The sequence below is a fragment of the Brassica napus genome, chromosome A8 (assembly GCF_020379485.1).
Source record: "Brassica napus cultivar Da-Ae chromosome A8, Da-Ae, whole genome shotgun sequence".
Classification (NCBI taxonomy): domain Eukaryota; kingdom Viridiplantae; phylum Streptophyta; class Magnoliopsida; order Brassicales; family Brassicaceae; genus Brassica; species Brassica napus.
Window position 1 is genome coordinate 12,549,031 of NC_063441.1, and position 21,303 is coordinate 12,570,333.

Sequence of the window (21,303 nt, forward strand, 5' to 3'; positions counted from 1 at the left end):
CCACCATTCCCTTTTGGCTTATACTATTCTAAGAAGGAAAATGCAAGGAAGAGCACAAGCAATTTCAAAGAAGCAGTGATCAGAACTGATGAGTCCACACTTAAAAATTTCACAGCAAAGAGATCATTCAATCTTCTCTAGAAGCTTTTTTATATATTTCTCCTCCTACAGTCTACATAGCATGAAAAAAAACTATGAGCCAACGTTGAGATTAACAATGAAGAATTATGTGCCATGATGAAGTGATACTGGTACCACGCAGCCACAAAAGGGAAAACTTGTTCCATTCCATTCATTGATAAATCGAAAAGGAGGAACATAAAATTAAACTTGATCCAAAAACATTATTCTTGAAGTTATAGTGGAAGTAGAAGTATTGCTATCCTAAACCGGGGGAAATGTTTTACAGAAAGTAGTTTACACAGATACAGCAAATTGCGAATTGTTTTTTTCAGCTTCCATTAGAATGAGATGGTGCCGCAAGAAACTATCGATGATAAAGTGATGCTAAAATCAACTTTAAATAAACCCTTTAAGGCACGCCTCAGCGGACTCACTTTTCGAATAGGCAACACTCTTGGTGACCATCTTGAGAGAAAGAGAACAAACACCTTGTTCCTAACCAAAGCTTGGATCTCAACAGCATCAGGAAACATGTACTCAATAAGTCAGAAAGGTCTTCCAGTTAAATAAGCATACTCAATAAGAGAAACATATCCTGCTCCACTGAAAAAAAAGAAAACAGATTCTCAATTATGATAGTTTTAGTTGATAATCTCGGGTGTTCATATGCTTATATGAAGCTTACAGGGATATAGCTTGGACCTGCCAACCATGGCCCTCTATATCTGAGAACGCTAAAGACCTTGTTATGAAAAACGCTCAGTAAGGATCCCAAGAAAAGAATCTCTGCAGCACAATCTCTTTGGTAAAGCTTTACAAACCCAAAAACATTGTAATAAATTTACTAGTTAATTACTTGCAAACCTTTAACAGTATCATTGTGGCTCTTCTTTGAACATCCTTGGATCAGAGGCGGCGAAGAGAGGGATAAGCCTTTATTGATAATGCTGTGTTGAGAAGAGGAAATTAAAGGTCTTAAAACAATCACTTACACTAATTAAGAACTCAAACTCTTTGAAGCTGAAGTTAAACAACTTGTGGAAGCTGTTAGTTTAGATACAGACCTGATCGAGATGAGCACTTATTCAAAGCCGATAAATTGTACTCAAAACCCAATGCGAAATGTTTCTTCAGCTTCAATTAACATGAGGGAGCCGCTTTCTGGAGGACGTAGCCCGCATTCCTTAATCTCCCAATTTATACTGCTGAATTCGAACTCAAAGACTAATTCAGGGGAACTCACAGTTTCTTCAAATTCGAATACGACCAGATGCTCTGATTGTGGAGACAGTTTCCTGCACAAAGAACAACATACCGATTTAAGCTCGACACCACTCAGTTTGTCCTTGGTGCAATAATATATATACGGATCCCACCGAGCAGCAGGCTCAACGTCGTCAGGCTTAGTAACCAGCAAGAGGCAAGCTTTAAATCTAAAGGATGTAGGAAAACGTGTATCGAATCCATTCAGTTTCATTGACACTGAACTCCCCGTGGCTCTGTAACTGAAATAATATGCAGGCACCGTTTCTCCGGGAAAGATCGCCCATCTTTTTGTCGATGTCTTGAGGATAAGGTCTCTTGTTTCTTGATTCAGTTTGAAGCAGTTAACAAAGCTGAGCTCATTAAACTTTGTCCTGTGAAAAGAGCAATCTAGTCTCTCGAGGGACTCACAGTTTTCTACAGTTATGTATTCTAATGAATCTGGAAGCTGTGGAAGCGAAACCAGCTTTGTGCATCCCTTCGTTACAAGTTTATGTAGACGAGACATTTCCTTGACCCATGGAGCAACTTCTTGTATTCGTGTGTCGCTCAAGTGAAGCTCCGTGATGAGGTCAAAAGCATGCTGGGATTTCCCGAGGTTTTCACTGTATGACATATGTAACCTTTCAAGACGAGACCATGACCTGATTGATGTTGGAATTTCTTCAATAGCAGTTCCTGTGATTTCTAGAAAGCTAATGTTTGTGGAAATCTCAGGAAAGCTTTTCAACACCGAGCAGTCCCCGAGATCAAGCTCATCAAGAGATTTCATGTTGATGTTCACTGGAAGAGCCTTTAGCTTTGAGCAACCTCTGAGATTCAACTTCTTCAAATTATGAAGATTCCCAATAGAAGAGGGGAGCTCCACAAGGCTTGAACATCCATCCAGATCCAAAGTTTCAAGATTAGTCATATTTCCAATAGAAGAGGGGAGCTCTACAAGGTTTAAGCACCCAGAGAGATCCAAATTCTTGAGATTAGTCATGTTACCAATAGAAGAGGGGACTTCCATAAGGCTTGAGCATCCTTTGAGATTCAATTTCTCGAGATTAGTCATATTCCCAAAGGTGAGCTCCACAAGGCTTGAGCATCCATTGAGATCCAATTCCTTGAGATTGGTCATATTTCCAATAGAAGAAGAGAGCCGTACAACGCTTGAGCATTGGGAGAGATTCAACTTCTCAAGATTAGTCATATTACTAATAGAAGAGGGGACTTCCATAAGGCTTGAACATCCATCCAGATCCAAAGTTTCAAGATTAGTCATATTCCCAATAGAAGAAGGGAGTTCCACAAGGCTTGAGCATCCGGTGAGATACAACCTCACGAGATTAGTCATATTCCCAATAGAAGAGGAAATCTCCACAAGGCTTGAGCATCTATTGGGATCCAAATTCTTGAGATTAGTCATATTCCCAAAGGTGAGCTCCACAAGGCTTGAGCATTCACTGAGATCCAATTTCTTGAGATTGGTCATATTTCCAATAGAAAAAGAGAGCCGTACAACGCTTGAGCATTGGGAGAGATTCAACTTCTCAAGATTAGTCATATAACTAATAGAAGAGGGGAGCTCCACAAGGCTAGAGCATCCAGAAAGATTCAAATTCTCAAGATTAGTCATATTACTAATAGAAGAGAGGAGCTCCACAAGGCTAGAGCATCCAGAAAGATTCAACTTCTCAAGATTAGTCATATTACTAATAGAAGAGGGGAGCTCCACAAGGCTAGAGCATCCAAAAAGATTCAAATTCTCAAGATTAGTCATGTTACCAATAGAAGAGGGGACTTCCATAAGGCTTGCGCACAGCTTGAGATTCAATTTCTTGAGATTAGTCAAATTCCCAATAGAAGAAGGAAGCTCCATAAGACTTGAACATCCTAAGAGATTCAGTTCTCGGAGATTTGTGGCAGTTCCTTTAGATTTTTTGAATAAGACAAATCCATCCACTTGAGATTTCTAATCGTCTGTACAGATAAACAAAATGCATCATTAAGAAAAAGACGATCCTCAGCTAAAGCATATTATTTTGAAATATATATATATGTACTTACTTTATTTCCTTCCCACAATTTCTCAAGGTTGCTACATCTCATTTTTATTTCCACTAGGAGCTCTGGATTAAAATTAGAAGGCAGACATGTCATCGGGAATGTGCTCCAATCCAGTAATCTAACTTCTCGAGGTAGACAGTTCACACTTTCTAATATGTATTGACTATTTGTTCGTTTGAGTAGAACATGGTCAAAATAATGACTATCAAGTCTTAAGAATTGGAGATTGGACATTCTTTCAAAGGCTTGGTCACTTATCTTCAACTCCTTCTCCAACAAAAAGTTTATTCCTATAACACTTCGACTACCCTGAAAAAAAAAACCCAAAGATACATAAGCAAACATGATTTGTTATAACATTTTGTAAGGAGAAATGCTGAGAACAACCAATGTGAAAACTTACAAGTGTATCATCACGTAGTACTTGGCGTATATCTCCATCATCAACCAAAAACTGACGCTGCCCAGGTTCGTTAGGGGATTGTTTACGAACAATTTCCCTACCCAAACGTGCTAGCAAATCATGCATCCTTATATATTCTTTTGAGTCGACGGATATGAGAGATTTCTCAGCTAAAACACGAAGACGACCTTCCACACCAACAAATTTCTCTGCAAGAAACTCTTCTACTTTGTCAGTCCGTTCACCGTTGAAAAAGCAGGCTATGTGAAGAAACAAAGCTTGATCTTCATCGCATAAGGCATCATAGCTGAACTTTAAAATACTTTCTGTTTCACCGTCAAGTCTAGTTCTTAACCTTGGTAACTCACGTTCCCACATCTCCTTGGACAAGCCTTTGAAATAAGATCCCATAACACTTAGTCCCAAAGGGAGTTTACTAGCAAGCCTTGTAACTTCCCGAGCAAGGTCCCCAAAACCATCATATGGGGATTTTTGACCAAAAGCATTTATGCAGAAGATTTCAAGAGCTTCATCATCACGTGGAAAATCAACCTTGTAAATAAGGTTGATCCGATGTGCATTCAAAATTCTTATATCTTGCGTTGTAACAATAATCCGACTTCCACTGCCAAACCAGCAAGTTTCTTTCGCCAAGGCATCTAGTTGCGCTGAGTGATCCACGTCATCGAGAACAACTAACACTTTCTTATTTTTTAGCCGGTCTTGTGCAACTCCTAAATGATGGATAGTGACATCATTCTGATTGAGTATTAGAGACAAGAACTTATTTTGTAATTGCACTTGTGCGCTGTATCTATCGAAACAAGGTCTCGGATACTCTCTTTTGATATTCTCCATGAAGACGCTAAGTTGAAAGTCAGGAGAGTGTTGGCTAAAGAGAGATCTGGCGATGGTGCTCTTACCAATTCCAGAAGGACCCCAAATCCCTATCATCCTCACTTCATTGGAATCCAAGCGTAAGAGCAGTTCCATACTTTTCATGTGAGCTCTCATCCCAACTAAGCTGTCGAAATCACTTGATGGAACAGAACTAATCAGCTTGTTTGAAACATCAGTGGCTATTTGCTCAATCATGGCCGCTTCATTATCCCTAAACAGAGGAAAGAACATACATCGGCTCAAACGGTTTCCAGATAAGAATTGTTTTTGGCTGCATATATATGCTGTGTGCAATTCTCAAGAATGCCACATTGCATGTTTTTATACAGAAATTTTTGGATAATGTTAAATACACAAAACTCTCAAATTAAAAATCAAGCAAACTCTATTTGAATTCAGGCTCCCAATATCTCTTCATTAAATAACCAAACATGTTCAAAATTTAGAGAATGGTATAAGTTTTCACAAGTTTTGGATTTTTGGAACTAACACCTTTTTGTTATATTTTGAGATTTAACATTGATATTATATATTGATGCATATAAAGAGCAAGTAAAAATTAAGAGGAAAAAACTGTGATCATTTGGTATTTTTGAGTTAGATTTGTATGAGTTTGAAAGATTAGAAACAAAAAGAAAAATAGAAAAGGACAAACCAGGTGCTTGAATCGTAACCAGCAATTGTGGCCACCTTCTCCAAAGCCTGTCTCCATTTCTCAGTATCCTCCTTACTTTTATGGTGCAACCAGAACATTTTGCCTTAGGTGATGCAAAATATATGGTTTGCAAATTAAAGAAATCCATCTATGGGCTAAAGCAAGCTTCTCGTCAATGGTACCACAAATTTCATAAGGTTATCACCTCCTTTGGTTTTGAGGTGAATTTGGTTAATGATTGTGTGTATCAAAAGTTCAGTGGGAGTAAATGCATTTTCCTGGTTTTATATGTCGATGACATACTTCTGGCCACTAACGATATTAGCATGCTGGTTGAAACCAAGAACTTTCTTAAGGCAAATTTTGAGATGAAAGATCTTGGTGAGGCATCTTTTGTATTAGGGATCGAGATTCATCGAGATCGCTCTCGAGGAATTCTTGGATTATCACAAAATAGCTATATCGATAAAGTTCTGAAAAGATTTGGCATGCATGATTGCAAACCAGGAGATACCCCAATCGCTAAGGGAGACAAGTTTTGTCTCGAACAATGCCCTAAAGGAAAACTGGAAATTCAGGAGATGCAAAAGATCCCTTATGCATCGGCAGTAGGGAGTCTTATGTATGCTCAAGTTTGTACGCGTCCGGATATTGCGTATATTGTTGGAGTGTTGGGCAGATACTTAAGTAATCCGGGCATGGACCATTGGAAAGCAACCAAAAGGGTCATGCGTTACTTGCAGAGAACAAAATGCCACATGCTCACGTATCAGAGATCAGATAATATGGAGATCATTGGGTATTCTGACTCTGATTTTGCGGGATGCCAAGACAGTAGAAAGTCTACATTGGGTTATGTATTTCTGTTGGCCGGTGGGGCGATCTCATGGCGTAGTGCTAAACAATCACTCGTAACATCGTCCACAATGGCAGCAGAAATGGTAGCAGTCTGCGAGGCATCAACTGAGGGAATTTGGCTGAGAAATTTTGTCACGGGCCTAAGGATTCTTGAAGGAATTGAAAGACCCCTCAAGTTGTACTGTGACAATAAGGCAGCCGTTCTATATTCCAACAACAGTAGGAGTTCGGTGAAGTCTAAATTTGTAGACATTAAGTACCGAGTTGTTAAGGAATGGGTACAAAGTGGAAAGTTTACCATAGAACACTTAGGGACAAACTCCATGATTGCGGATCCTCTGACAAAAGGTATTGTACCTAAGGTCTTTCATGAGCATACTGCTCGTATGGGTATTTTGGTGTTTGAGGATCATTCGGTTTAGTGGGAGTTTGTCATTTAGTTTATGTTCTATGCTTTGGTTGTGTTATGCACATTTTTCTGATCAGAAATAAAGTTTTCGGCATACACTTTGTACACTAAGGTTAAGTTGATCTCACTAAAGTATGACCAGTTGAAAATCGACATGTACAGACCACATTTCATGTGATTTTCATGCTACATGTTTCATAATTGATCTATGTCATTTGGTTGTGCTGATGTAAGTGACCATGGAAGGTTTAGTTATGAAAGTAATGTAACAAAAGCCGCCATGATCCTATGTTAGTATGATTAATGGACGAGATTGTTTATGCTCCTGGGATTAATGGCATAAAGAGCGCTCATAAGGTCTATCATATTCTAAAGCACATATATGACCCAGTGGGAGATTGTAAGATCATTTAGTGGGGTCACATATGTTAAGGAATAAATATGATAGAACCATTAATCAATTAGCCTATTTAAGTGGTCACTATTGTGAATAAGGTAAAGACTTGGGCATAAGTGTTATGAAATATTTATATGTGGATACCTTAAGTAATTTCTAGTTTAATGAAAGGCTGAACTAGAAATTAATTCTCTATATAAAGAGGGTTATGGTCCCCAAAGCAACCCTAGCCGAAAATAAGGAATTCTCTACATCCCATCACTAGAGAACTAAAGTCACATAGGGTTTGCTTTGGAAGATCCATTCCCTAACTTCAGATCCTAAAGCAATGGATACATCAGGTATGCTTCCACTTATGTCTATTCAATCAGAGAATCATATGGCTAAAGGATTCATATTGATTGATGAATCATTATGAAAATATTCTAACAGTTTTTACAAGTTTTTGAATTTTTTGGAACTAACACCTTTTGTTAAATTTTGAGATTAACATTGATATTATATATTGATGCATATAAAGAGCAAGTAAAAATTAAGAGGAAAAAACTGTGATCATTTGGAATTTTTGAGTTAGATTTGTATGAGTTTGAAAGATTAGAAACAAAAAGAAATAGAAAAGGACAAACCAGGTGCTTGAATCGTAACCAGCAATTGTCGCCACCTTCTCCAAAGCCTGTCTCCATTTCTCAGTATCCTCCTTACTTTTACCCTCGCAAGTTTTTTCGAAAACTTTCCCAAAATATCCTCTCAGCTTCTTTACATCAGACGGATCTACTTTATAGAAAACGGGGATTACGGTTTGGCCTAACTCTTCTTTGCACTTCATAATCTCCACCAACTCATCAAGGCACCACTTTGAAGAAGCATAGTTCCTCGAGAGCAAGATGATGGCGATTTTAGATCCTCTAATGGCCCGTATGAGTTCTGGACCGATGGATTCTCCTCTCCTGATCTCATTGTCGATGAATGGTGTGATTCCTTTTCTTTTAAACTCCTTTTGAATGTGGCTTAGAAACCCTATGCGGACATCTTCCCCGCGGAAGCTTGGAAAGACATCGTGTGTCCAGTTGTGAGACGAAGAAGATGGAGCTGATGAAAGAGACAAAGGGGATGGAAATGATGAAGGAGACAGAGAAGGTGGGGGTGATGATGGTACTTGGATTTGGCTCAGGTTCTGAACTCGGATCTTCTTTCTTGCTGGATTCGAAAGTTCGTCTCTTTTCCTCTTCCCTCTCTGTTTCTTAATTTCTTTCAAAAACGATTGAAATTTCATTTTCAAAAAGCTGCTTTTTTTTTTACCGAAGTTGATAAAAAAGAAAATCAGTTTCTTGGTTTTCTTGATGGAATCTGAAGCATACAGCAAGAATTGTAGAGGGGATGATTAGAAGGGATAATCAATATGTGTGGTAGAGAGAGAGGGACCAAGAATATTTCTAAATAAGATATGTAAAGCAATAATGAACCAAAGAGACTTGTGACAATTTTGTATGCGTAATTGCGTATATGTCATGAAACGTTGACTCGGCCGACTTACAAAGACTTTTGTGGAAAAATATGTCACCAACGAAAAATAAGGTGCATAAAAGTCCCACCATTCCCTTTTGGCTTATACTATTCTAAGAAGGAAAATGCAAGGAAGAGCACAAGCAATGTCAAGGAAGCAGTGATCAAAATCCAATGTCTGCACATCAGAACTGATGAGTTCACACTTGAAAATTTCACAGCAAAGAGATCATTCAATCTTCCCTAGAAGCTTTTTTATATATTTCTCCTCCTACTCATACCAATCTTTTCTTTCAAAACGTTTGGGCTTCGTTTGGTTTTCATATTCATTCAAACTTAAGTACATTCTTCATAAAAAATAATGTTCATGAACATCTGGTCATCATCATCTAGACAGTCCATTCGTCTTGTAATGGAAATGTGTGGTGGAAGTGAATTGTCCGATAGGATTGTAGATCAAGCCTGAGAACTTCTTGCTCTTTAGTAAAGATGAGAACGCTATGCTCAAAGCTACTGACTTCGGATTGTCTGTTTTCATTGGAGAAGTTGAGAACGCTATACGTACAACTCTTCTAGTTATAAGATATATGTAAATGCTATGTTTTAGATTTCTTAAGATTATAACCAATGTTTATTTTCAGGTGTGATCCATATATAACTTGAGAGTCTTATTAGTTCAGTACATAGTGGTAATCTTCAAAAAGAGGCTTTGCAAGTTGGGAATGTGAGTAATTACTTGTGTAGACCTTTTGTTTTCTTTTTTCCTAATCTTACTATCAGTTTAGTTAGTTGATAACTGTGTATTCATAAGCTTTATGTGTTGTTTTATAAACTGAAAACAAAATTGCAGGGAAAGTTTTGATAACGTTTGAGAAACATAAAAGATTATAGCTTTGCTAAGCTTTATTGACACATGAAAGATAGCTTACGAAAGCTTTATTGAAAGGCTAGAAACTAAAGAGAGGAAGAGATTAAGTTGTCACCAAGAGATAAACGTTGGATTTGATTTCATATATTGGAAAGGGAGAGGCTGCTATTATAGCAGCCAAAGTTACAACCAAACAACATCTAACGACATATTTATAATGGTCTATAAAGAACTGAAAACCAAGGTGGCTAAACACGGTTCTAGACTCTCTGAAGATGAAATTAACCAACTCATGGAAGTTATTACTATAATTACAGACTGGATTGAGAGGAGCACTTGTTCAAAGACTTCCAATACTTTGACAAAGACAAGAGCTGGTAAGTTCTCTTTGGTGGAACAGAGAAAACTATAGAATGAGAAGTTAAAACAATATTCCGAGACACTGAGATGGAATTGGCTTACACAGGCTTATCAACAATGGATGAGTTGGAGTTAGCCATGAAATAGTATGGTATGGGAGATGAAGCTATCATCAAAGAAGCTATAGAGTAATTACAAGTTATGTTTCCCACTACATAGCATGAAAAAAACCTATGAGCCAACGTTGAGATTAACAATGAAGAATTCTGTGCCATGATGAAGTGATACTGGTACCACGCAGCCACAAAAGGGAAAAACTTGTTCCATTCCATTCATTGATAACTCGAAAAGGAGGAACATAAAATTAAACTTGATCCAAAAACATTATTCTAGAAGTTATAGTGGAAGTAGAAGTATTGCTGTCCTAAACCGGGGGAAATGTTTTACAGAAAGTAGTGTACACAGATACAGCAAACTGCGAATTGTTTTTTTTCAGCTTCCATTAGAATGAGATGGTGCCGCAAGAAACTATCGATGATAAAGTGATGCTAAAATCAACTTTAACAGGAAGTGTTGAAGCTGAGAAACCAAGGTCTGAATGCTCTAGAGGATGTCTGTTTGTGGAAGCAGGAGAATGGGAATTTTAAAACGGGGTTCAGTACTTCACATACCTGGAACATCACTCGTTCCTCTTCACAGAAGGTTGGTTGGAGCAAAGGTATTTGGATTGCAGAGATTACCCCAAAATTTGCTTTCATAACGTGGCTTGCGATGCACAATAGACTAGCAACTGGAGACAGGGTATTAAGATGGAATCCTCAAGCCATCACTACATGCTGGCTTTGTAAGGTGGAGACAGAAACCAGGGACCATATGTTGTTTGATTGCTCATATTCTAAAGAAGTGTGGAAGGGGATTATCGGTAATTTGGCTGGTAATGGAAATGGCTACAGTTGGGTTCAAGTGACTCAAGTCGTGGTTAATGGACTGCAGGAGAGAATCCCTACTTTTCTCTTGAGATACAGTTTTCAGGCAGTAGTTTACGCGCTATGGCATGAGAGGAATGTAAGAAGGGTTGGGGAATCATCACAGCCAGCTTCATGTCTGATCGCAAGGATAGATAAGTTGGTGCGAAATAGAATCACCTCTCTTAGAAAGAGAAATGGGGGGAGATATGAGAAGGCGATGGAAGTTTGGTTTGGAAGATTATGAGGCATAGGATTTTCATAGAAATTTGAGATTCTTATCATAGGTTACAAAAAGTATAGCAGTTCTCTCTGTAAAGAAGTTTTTTTTGATATGAATAAATTTAAAATTCTTTCAAAAAAAAAATAAAAATAAAATCAACTTTAAATAAACCCTTTAAGGCACGCCTCAGAGGACTCACTTTTCGGATAGGCAACACTCTTGGTGACCATCTTGAGAGAAAGAGAAACAAACACCTTGTTCCTAACCAAAGCTTGGATCTCAACAGCATCAGGAAACATGTACTCAATAAGTCAGAAAGGTCTTCCAGTTAAATAAGCATACTCAATAAGAGAAACATATCCTGCTCCACTGAAAAAAAAGAAAACAGATTCTCAATTATGATAGTTTTAGTTGATAATCTCGGGTGTTCATATGCTTATATGAAGCTTACAGGGATATAGCTTGGACCTGCCAACCATGGCCCTCTATATCTGAGAACGCTAAAGACCTTGTTATGAAAAACGCTCAGTAAGGATCCCAAGAAAAGAATCTCTGCAGCACAATCTCTTTGGTAAAGCTTTACAAACCCAAAAACATTGTAATAAATTTACTAGTTAATTACTTGCAAACCTTTAACAGTATCATTGTGGCTCTTCTTTGAACATCCTTGGATCAGAGGCGGCGAAGAGAGGGATAAGCCTTTATTGATAATGCTGTGTTGAGAAGAGGAAATTAAAGGTCTTAAAACAATCACTTACACTAATTAAGAACTCAAACTCTTTGAAGCTGAAGTTAAACAACTTGTGGAAGATGTTAGTTTAGATACAGACCTGATCGAGATGAGCACTTATTCAAAGCCGATACATTGTACTCAAACCCAATGCGAAATGTTTCTTCATCTTCAATTAACATGAGAGAGCCAAGCTTTCTGGAGGACGTAGCCCGCATTCCTTAATCTCCCAATTTTTACGGCTGAATTCGAACTCAAAGACTAATTCAGGGGAACTCACAGTTTCTTCAAATTCGATTAGGACCAGATGCTCTGATTGTGGAGACAGTTTCCCGCACAAAGAACAACATACCGAGTTAACCTCGACACCACTCAGTTTGTCCTTGATGCAATAAGATATATACTTATTCCACCCATCAGCAGCGTCAACGTCGTCAGGCTTAGTAACCAGCAAGAGGCAAGCTTTAAATCCCAAGGATGTGGGAAAATGTGTATTGAATCCATTCAGTTTCATTGACACTGAACTCCCCGTGGCTCTGTAACTGAAATAATATGCAGGCACCGTTTCTCCGGGAAATACTGCATATTCTTCTGTTGATGTCTTGAGGATAAGGTCTCTTGCTTCTTGATTCAGTTTGAAGCAGTTAACAAAGCAGAGCTCATAAAACTTTGTCCTGTAAAAAGAGCAATCTAGTCTCTCGAGGGACTCACAGTTTTCTGCATCTATGATTTGTAATGAATCTGGAAGCTGTGGGAGCGAAACCAGCTTTGTGCATCCCTTCACTACAAGTCTCTCTAGACGAGACATTTCCTTGACCCATGGCGCAATTTCTTGAATTCCTTTGTCGCTCAAGTGAAGCTCCGTGATGAGGTCAAAAGCATGCTGGGATTTCCCGAGGTCTTCACTGTATGACATATGTAACCTTTCAAGACGAGACCATGACCTGATTGGTTGAGGAATTTCTTCAATAGCAGTTCCGTTGAGCTTTAGAACTCTAATGTTTGTGGAAATCTCAGGAAAGCTTTTCAATGACGAGCAGTCCCCGAGATGAAGCTCATCAAGAGATTTCATGTTGATGTTCACTGGAAGAGCCTTTAGCTTTGAGCAACCTCTGAGATTCAACTTCTTCAAATTATGAAGATTCCCAATAGAAGAGGGGAGCTCCACAAGGCTTGAACATCCATTGAGTTCCAAAGTTTCAAGATTAGTCATGTTACCAATAGAAGAGGGGAGTTCCACAAGGCTTGAACATCCATCCAGATCCAAAGTTTCAAGATTAGTCATATTCCCAATAGAATATGGGAGCTCCACAAGGCTTGAGCTTCCTTTGAGATACAAACCCTTGACATTAGTCATATTTCCAATAGAAGAGGGGAGCTCCACAAGGCTTGAGCATCCGGTGAGATACAAACCCTTGACATTAGTCATATTCTCTATCGAAGATGGGAGCTCCACAAGGCTTGAGCATTCCGTAAGAACCAACCTCACGAGATTAGTCATATTCCCAATAGAAGAGGGGAGATCCACAAGGCTTGAGCAACAATCAAGATTCAAATACTCTAAATTAGTTATATTTCCAATAGAAGAGGGGAGCTCCACAAGGCTTGAGCAACACTCAAGATTCAAATTCTTTAAATTAGTTATATTTCCAATAGAAGAGGGGAGCTCTACAAGGCTTGAACATCTCTGGAGAGGCAACTCCTCGAGATTAATCATGTTTCCAATAGAAGAGGGGAGTTCCACAAGGCTTGAACAACCAGCAGGCCAAATTGTTTTGAGAAGAGTCATATTCCCAATAGAAGAAGGGAGCTCCACAAGGCTTGAACAATTAATAAGACTAAACTTCTTGATATTAGTCATATTCCCAATAGAAGAAGGGAGCTCCGCAAGGCTTGAACAATAACTAAGAGACAAGTTCTTGATATTTTTCATATTCCCAATAGAACAGGGAAGCTCCACAAGGCTTGAGCAATCATGGAGACATAATATCTCGAGATTAGTCAGATTTCCAATAGAATAGGGGAGCTCCACAAGGCTTGAACAGCTACTCATAGACAAATTCTTGAGATTAGTAATATTCCCAATAGAACAGGGAAGCTCCACAAGTCTTGAGCAGTTGCATAGTTCCAATTCTTTGAGATTAGTCATATTCCCAATAGAAAAAGGGAGCTCCACAAGGCTTGAACATCCATTGAGATGGAAAGAAATGATATTTTTTATATTCCCAATAGAAAAAGGGAGCTCTACAAGGCTTGAACATCTATCGAGATTCAACTCCTCGACATTTGTCATATTCCCAATAGAAAAAGGGAGTTTCACAAGGCTTGAGCATCGTTTGAGATCTATTTTTTTCAGATTAGTCATATTCCCAATGGAAGGAGGGAGCTCCGCAAGGCTTAAGCATTTTCGTAGGATCAAAGTTTCGAGATTAGTCATATTCCCAATAGAAGAAGGGAGTTCCACAAGGCTTGAGCATCCTTTGAGATCCAACCTCACGAGATTAGTCATATTCCCAATAGAAGAGGGGAGCTTCACAATACTTGAACATCTCGTCATATCTAAATCCTTGAGGTTAGCCATATTTCCAATAGAAGAGGAGAGCTCCACAAGGCTTGAGCATCTATCTAATTTCAACTTCTCGAGATTAGTCATATTTCCAATAGAAAAAGGGAGCTCCACAAGGCTTGAACATCCATTTAATTCCAACTTCTTCAGATTAGCCATATTTCCAATAGAAAAAGGGAGTTCGACAAGACTTGAACATCCATCTAACTCCAACTTCTTGAGAGTAGTAATATTTCCAATAGAAAAGGGGAGCTCGACAAGACTTGAACATCCCGTGATATCCAAATTCTCGAGATTAATCAAATTCCCAATAGAAAAAGGAAGCTCCATAAGACTTGAACAATTACGAAGATCCAATTCTAGGAGATTTGCGGCAGTTGAAAGATTAGGAAGCTCCTTTAGATTTTCAGAACAAGACAATTTCATCCACTTGAGATCTCTAATCGTCTGTACAGATAAACAAAGTCATCCTTAAAAAGATGTCCATAGATCTTTCATGCAACAAATTCACTAGCAATCATTTCGATATTAAAAGATCATTTTTTTTCTTTTTAGCTAATATGCATTGTACAAGAATCCAAGTTATAGATTAGAATAAACTGAAGTATACAAACTACAAAGTCTTAGAGATAGAAATGTTTGTACTTACTTTATTTCCTTCCCATAATTTCTCAAGCTGGCTGTAAGGCATGGTTATTTCCACCAGGAACTCCGTATTAAAATTAGAAGGCAGACATGTCATCGGAAAATATTCCCAGTGCAGTAATCTAACTTCTCGAGGTAGAGAGTTCAGACTTTCTAGTACAATGGGACTGTGGAAAAGAAAATCATGACCAATTCTTAAGAATTGGACATTGTTCATTCTTTGAAACACTCCGTCACTAACCTTCAACTCCTTATCCCACTCAATGCCTGTCAAATTTATGCCTATAACACTTCGACAACCCTGAAAAAGAACCCAAAGATACATAAGCAAAGATGACTTGTTATCATATGGAGAAATGCTGAGAAGATCCATGTGAAAACTTACTAGTGTATCATCACGTAGTACTTGGCGTATATCTCCATCATCAACCAAAAACTGACGCTGCCCAGGTTCGTTAGGAGATTGTTTACGAACAATGTCCCTACCAAAACGTTCTAGCAAATCATGCATCCATATATATCCTAGTGAGTCGAAGGATATGAGAGATTTCTCAGCTAAAACACGAAGAAGACCTTCCACACCAACAAATTTCTCTGCAAGAAACTCTTCTACTTTGTCAAGCCGTTCACCTTTGAAAAAGCAGGCTATATGAAGAAATAAAGCCTGTTCTTCATCGCATAAGACCTCATAACTGAACTTTAAAGTATTTTCTATGTCTCCATTAAGTCTAGTTCTTAACCTTGGTAACTCACGTTCCCACACCTCCTTGGACAAGCCTTTGAAATAAGATCCCATAACACTTAGTCCCAAAGGGAGTTTACCCACAAGCCTTGTAACTTCCTGAGCAAGGTTTCCAAAACCATCATATGGGGATTTTTGACCAAAAGCATTTATGCAGAAGATTTCAAGAGCTTCATCATCACGTGGAAAACCAACCTTGTAAATATGGTTAATTGGATGTGCTTTTAAAATTCTTCTATCCTGCGTTGTGACGATAATCCTACTTCCAGGACCAAACCATGAAGGTACTTTCGCCAAGGCATCTAGTTGGGCGGACTTATCCACGTCATCGAGAACAACTAACACTTTTTTATCATTTAACCGGACTGGTGCAACTCCTAAATGATGGATAGTGACATCCTTCTGACTGAATATTAGAGACAAGAACTTATTTTGTAATTGCAGTTGTGCACTGTGTTTATCAAGACAAGGTCTTGGATAGTCTCTTTTGATATTATCCATGAAGATGCTAAGTGGAAAGCCATGAGAGTGTTGTTTAATAGAGATCTGGCGATGGTGCTCTTACCAATTCCAGAAGGACCCCAAATCCCTATCATCCTCACTTCATTGGAATCCAAGCGTAAGAGCAGATCCATGTTTTCCATGTGAGCTCTCATCCCAACAAAGCTGTCGAAATCACTCGATGCAACAGAATTAGTCAGCTTATCTGAAACATCTGTGGCTATTTTCTCGATCATGGCTGCTTCATTATGCCTAAACAGAGGAAACATAAAGACATTCTCTCAATACATGAAAAAATTGACATACATTTCTCAAATTATAAGAATTGTTTTTGGCTGCAAATATATAATATATATATATATATATATATATATATATATATATATTTGTATACTTCTCTCAACTCCTTTTTGGGTGGATGTTAAAGATATTCTCAAGAATGTCAGTCACAATTTTTCTAGCAATTTCTCATTTTTGAATGATGTTAAATAAACAAAAATCTCAAATTTAAGCAACTCTATTTGAATTCTCAACATATGTAAAATTTAAAGTGGTATAAAAGTTCATAAGTTGTAGAATTTTTGGAACTAACACCTTTATGTTATGTATGTTTGAGGTTTTTTTATTGATATTATATTTTGATGTTTTGAAAAGATTAAGAGCAAGTAAAAATTAAGCGGACAAACCAGGTGCTTGAATCGTAACCAGCAATTGTGGCCACCTTCTCCAAAGCCTGTCTCCATTTCTCAGTATCCTCCTTACTTTTACCCTCGCAAGTTTCTTCGAAAACTTCCCCAAAGTATCCTCTCAGCTTCTTTACATGAGAAGGATCTACTTTATAGAAAACGGGGATCACGGTTTCTTTGCACTTCATAATCTCCACCAACTCGTCTAGACACCACTTTGAAGAAGCGTAATTCTTGGAGAGCAAGACGATTGCGATCTTAGATCCTCTAACCGCCTTTATGAGTTCGGGACCGATGGATTCTCCTCTCTCGATCCCATTATCGTTAAAATATGTGATTCCCTTCCTTTTAAACTCTTTTTGAACGTGACTCAGAAAGTTTCCACGGATATCTTCCCCGCGGAAACTAGGAAAAACATCATCTGAAGAGTTATGAGACGAAGAAGATGAAGGAGACAAAGACGACGGAAGTGATGAAGGAGAGAAAGAAGACTGAGGTGATGAAGCAGAACACAAAGAAGACGGAGGTGATGAAGCAGAACACAAAGAAGATGGTGGTGGTGAATCGGTTTCATTGTTTTCTGGATCGAATCTGAATCTCCGAATCACGAAGAAACCTATTGCAGCAGCAACGATGGTAAGGAACAGAGAAAAATCCATTTGTGTGGTGGAAAGAAGACTGTTGCTATTTTCTGAGAAATATGTTGAGACAAGATTAAACAAATAGGCTTTGTATATAATTCAATAATCAGTGTAGTGACACAAGACGCTGACTCAATATATTGACTGAGAATGTTTATCTTTTTTTTTCTTTTCAATATGTTTATTCTATGTTTTAGAAGCTAAATAAACAGAGCACATATTTTCAAAAATGAATTTGAACCATATTGTAAGTTTGTAACTATGTTGGGCTCTATCTAGAGCAGCCAAGTTGGAAATTTAGACCAGATCCAAGCCAGTGGTGGAGAACTGGAGATCAAACCAGTTTGGACTTTTTTCATCCACGGGACATATGAGTGGAGTAGTACTAATAAACCAAAGAGACTCGTGAAACATTTGTATGGGTAGTTGCGTAAAATGTCACGAAACGTTGACTCGGTCGACTCGCAAAGACTTTGTGGAAAAAATATGTCACCGACGAAATATAATTTGCCTAAAGTTGAAGTTTAGTGTGAAGCCCCACCATTCTTTATGTGAACAATCCGTTTTGGCTATCCTATTCTAACAAGGAAAAGGCAAGGAAGAGCATAAGCACTTTCAAGGAAGCAGTGACCAAAATCAGTTTCACACTTGAAACTTCACAGCAAAGAGATCAATCTTCTCCTAGTTGCCAATCTTTCTTTCAAAACATTTGGGCTGTGTTTGGTTTTCATATTCATCCTTTTGGTTTTCATATTCATCCTTTTGGTTTTCATATTCATCCAAGCTTAAGTAGTACAGTCTTCGTAGAAGCCTTTTAGTGCTTGAAGGCTTAAAAAGAGTTTGCATACCAATCATTGTTTCAGATTTTTTTTTATTCCGAAGTTCAGCTAAATATGTTTGAGTTGACTTTGAGATAGAATTTAAGTCTTAACTCATTCACTAGTGTACAACGTAAAAGGAGTCCGTAGTGTCATAAACAATTTAAAGGTGTGTTACTTTAGTTCTTAATGCAAACAACATCCATCATCCCGCATTCTCTCCTAACTTCCTTTTGTCATCGTAGACATGGACCTCAAAGATAAGCTCGCTGTGAAAATTCTCCTTTAAAAGTCGAGAGATTACGTACTTGATAATCAATCCATATAGTGACAATGACTTCATGGTCTATCTATTTCTCTCCTAGAACGTTTGGATAGGACAAGAAAAGCAAAGAAAGCATCACATAAAAACATTCGATTAGAGATCCAATTCCACCATCTACGGAACATCAAATGCATATTTCAATACGATCAAAGACAAAATTATAACTACTGAACCAGACTTTTGTTTCACATCAAGTGACACAACCTCACTTGTCTTCTTTAATTAGCTTCTCTTCTTCCTTCATCTTCTTCTCCCACCTTCTCTTCTTGTAATCAAGAAGCATCTGAGGCATCTTCAGCATAAGTTTAGCGGTGTTCTCTATTTTCTCAGCTGAGATTCCATCACACTAATGCCCTTTCCTCTTGGTCCTCATCGCTTTCCTCTCTGGATCATAAGGCCAATCCACTCCATCAGTCAACACTTCTTTCCTCACCATCGCTCTTCTGCGTGCGCTTATCCCTAAAGGCTTCCATGCTCCCATATCCCAGTAACCCCACACACCATTGGTCGGTGTCAGCTCTGTTATGTATTTATCTAGTTTGGCCCTCCATTGGATGCTGAAACGCTGTCACTGTCTTTGCCACAGCTTCCGCAGCTTTTCCAGCCATAGCTTCTGTAGTATCAATATGCACAAACACAATTGTTTAAACTGCAACAGTTGATACCTTATAAAATTGTAGTTGCAGTGATACATTTAGGTCAAAATGAACTTGTGAAACTTAGTTAAGAAACCTCTAAACGTATACATTTCTTGCGACGTACGGAACACTGAAGACGTGGAGAGATATGTAATGAAGCACAGTTTGAAAAATTGATATAACAAATTAAGCGCAGATCAGTTAACAGAACAATATATGAAATGGCTTCATCCCTAACAGATCCACCAACTTTTTTTTTAACTCTACGCAATGATTCTGAACTTTTTGGTTCGTTACCTTAACATCACAATCAATCTATGATCAAATAGTCTCGTGATGAATCTGCAATATAAGTGGAAGAAGCTCATATCTTTCACTTGAATTCCTAAATAGCGCGATCTACTTTCAGATGTAAAGGAGCCTGGAACGAGAGAAATCTTACGCGAGGAAGATCGGAGAATCTTGTGAGGACTGAGGAAGATGACGGCCTCCGCCTCTAACCTAGAAAAAATAATATTAAATTATGTTTTATTTTCTAAAAATAATATATGCATGTTAACACAAAAATTATTTTCTAAAGATGATGCGTATATATATGCTAATAATTGTTGAGATCACAAAATAATTGACGGGCTAATATGGCTTGTAGTAACTCACCATGTTGATTATTTAACGTCAAACATGTAAAACTAGCTAGGTGTTTTGCCGCGATGCAAGCTTAAACATTTTCATAATTTTTGAAAAGTTCTTTCTACACTATATTCATAATTTTAGTAAAAAATTTATTTGATTAATATTTAATTATATAATTTATGTTTTTAACTTTATACTAAAATATTTTTCAGATAACAATACAATATATATATATATATAAATTATCTTCTTTTTTTAATTATACTTTTAGATTTTGGTTAATTCAATATTCTATTTTTAATTATATAATTAAGAATTTTATTTCATTAATATTTAGTTATATAATTCATGTTTTTAACTTTTTACTAAAAGACTTTTTTCATATAACAATACAATATATACATAAATTATCTCTTTTTAAAATTATATTTTCATATTTTGGATAATTCTTACTATTATTAATTTTAATCAATTATCTAATCAAATAAATTAAAATTTCGTTTTTATTTTTTAATTTAGTTATACATTTTCTTCATTAAGGTTATAAACGATATTAACCACTCTAACTTTTAACATGAGAGCTTGATTCCAAAAACTTACTTCGCAAATAATAGTATAGATTTTGATACAAGTAACCAAGCGATTATGGTTAGTAGAAAGTTAAAAGAAAATTATGATCAAATTTCAGTTAATACAAATTTTAAAACACCTAGGCACACCACATATATATAATTGATATAGTCTGCAAGTCTAGTCTAAATGATTATTCATATTTTTGTATATTATTTATCTATAAGATATACTAATAACAAAAATGATTAACATCTAACTTTATTTTATTTTTAGTATTCTATATAACATGTAAAAGTTTTTTAAAAAAAAAATCTTAAACATGTTATTTTAAATATGTATAAAATAATTTATCAAGTTTACAACCAATATAGCTTTTACAGGTTTGTTGATGAAAAAGTAACTCCAATTTTTTATATCTAAAATTAGTTTAACATTTACTTTAAAATTAAAGTATATATACATGTTTTAAATATCTATTTTTTTGTTAAAAATCATTTTAAATGTAAATAATTTACCAGATTTGCATTGTTAAATTTATAGATTTGTTAAAGAAAAGTCTTACATATGTTTGTTATCTAATTACTTATTTTTTACTTTAAATTATATTCTATATATAGTTTTGTATATTTTATCTATGTAATAATACATAAGTAATAAAATTACTAACCACTACTTGTATTTTCTTTTTTATCATCTATAAAAAATGCAAGGGATATTAAATATCTCTTTTCTTAAGACATTTGTTTTCAATACACAAAATAATTTATGACACAAATCTGAACATTAATAACACAATTTCCTTAAATACATATTTGTGACAGTTATT

The 21,303-nt window shown here is 36.9% G+C and overlaps 3 pseudogenes; all 3 read right to left on the reverse strand.

Annotated features, from left to right (window-relative positions):
* Nucleotides 1–270: 270 nt before the first annotated feature.
* LOC106358919 lies at nucleotides 271–8,608 on the reverse strand (annotated as a pseudogene).
* A 2,256-nt stretch (nucleotides 8,609–10,864) lies between these two features.
* LOC106360987 lies at nucleotides 10,865–17,574 on the reverse strand (annotated as a pseudogene).
* A 1,060-nt stretch (nucleotides 17,575–18,634) lies between these two features.
* LOC125577362 lies at nucleotides 18,635–19,323 on the reverse strand (annotated as a pseudogene).
* Between the last annotated feature and the right edge of the window lie 1,980 nt (nucleotides 19,324–21,303).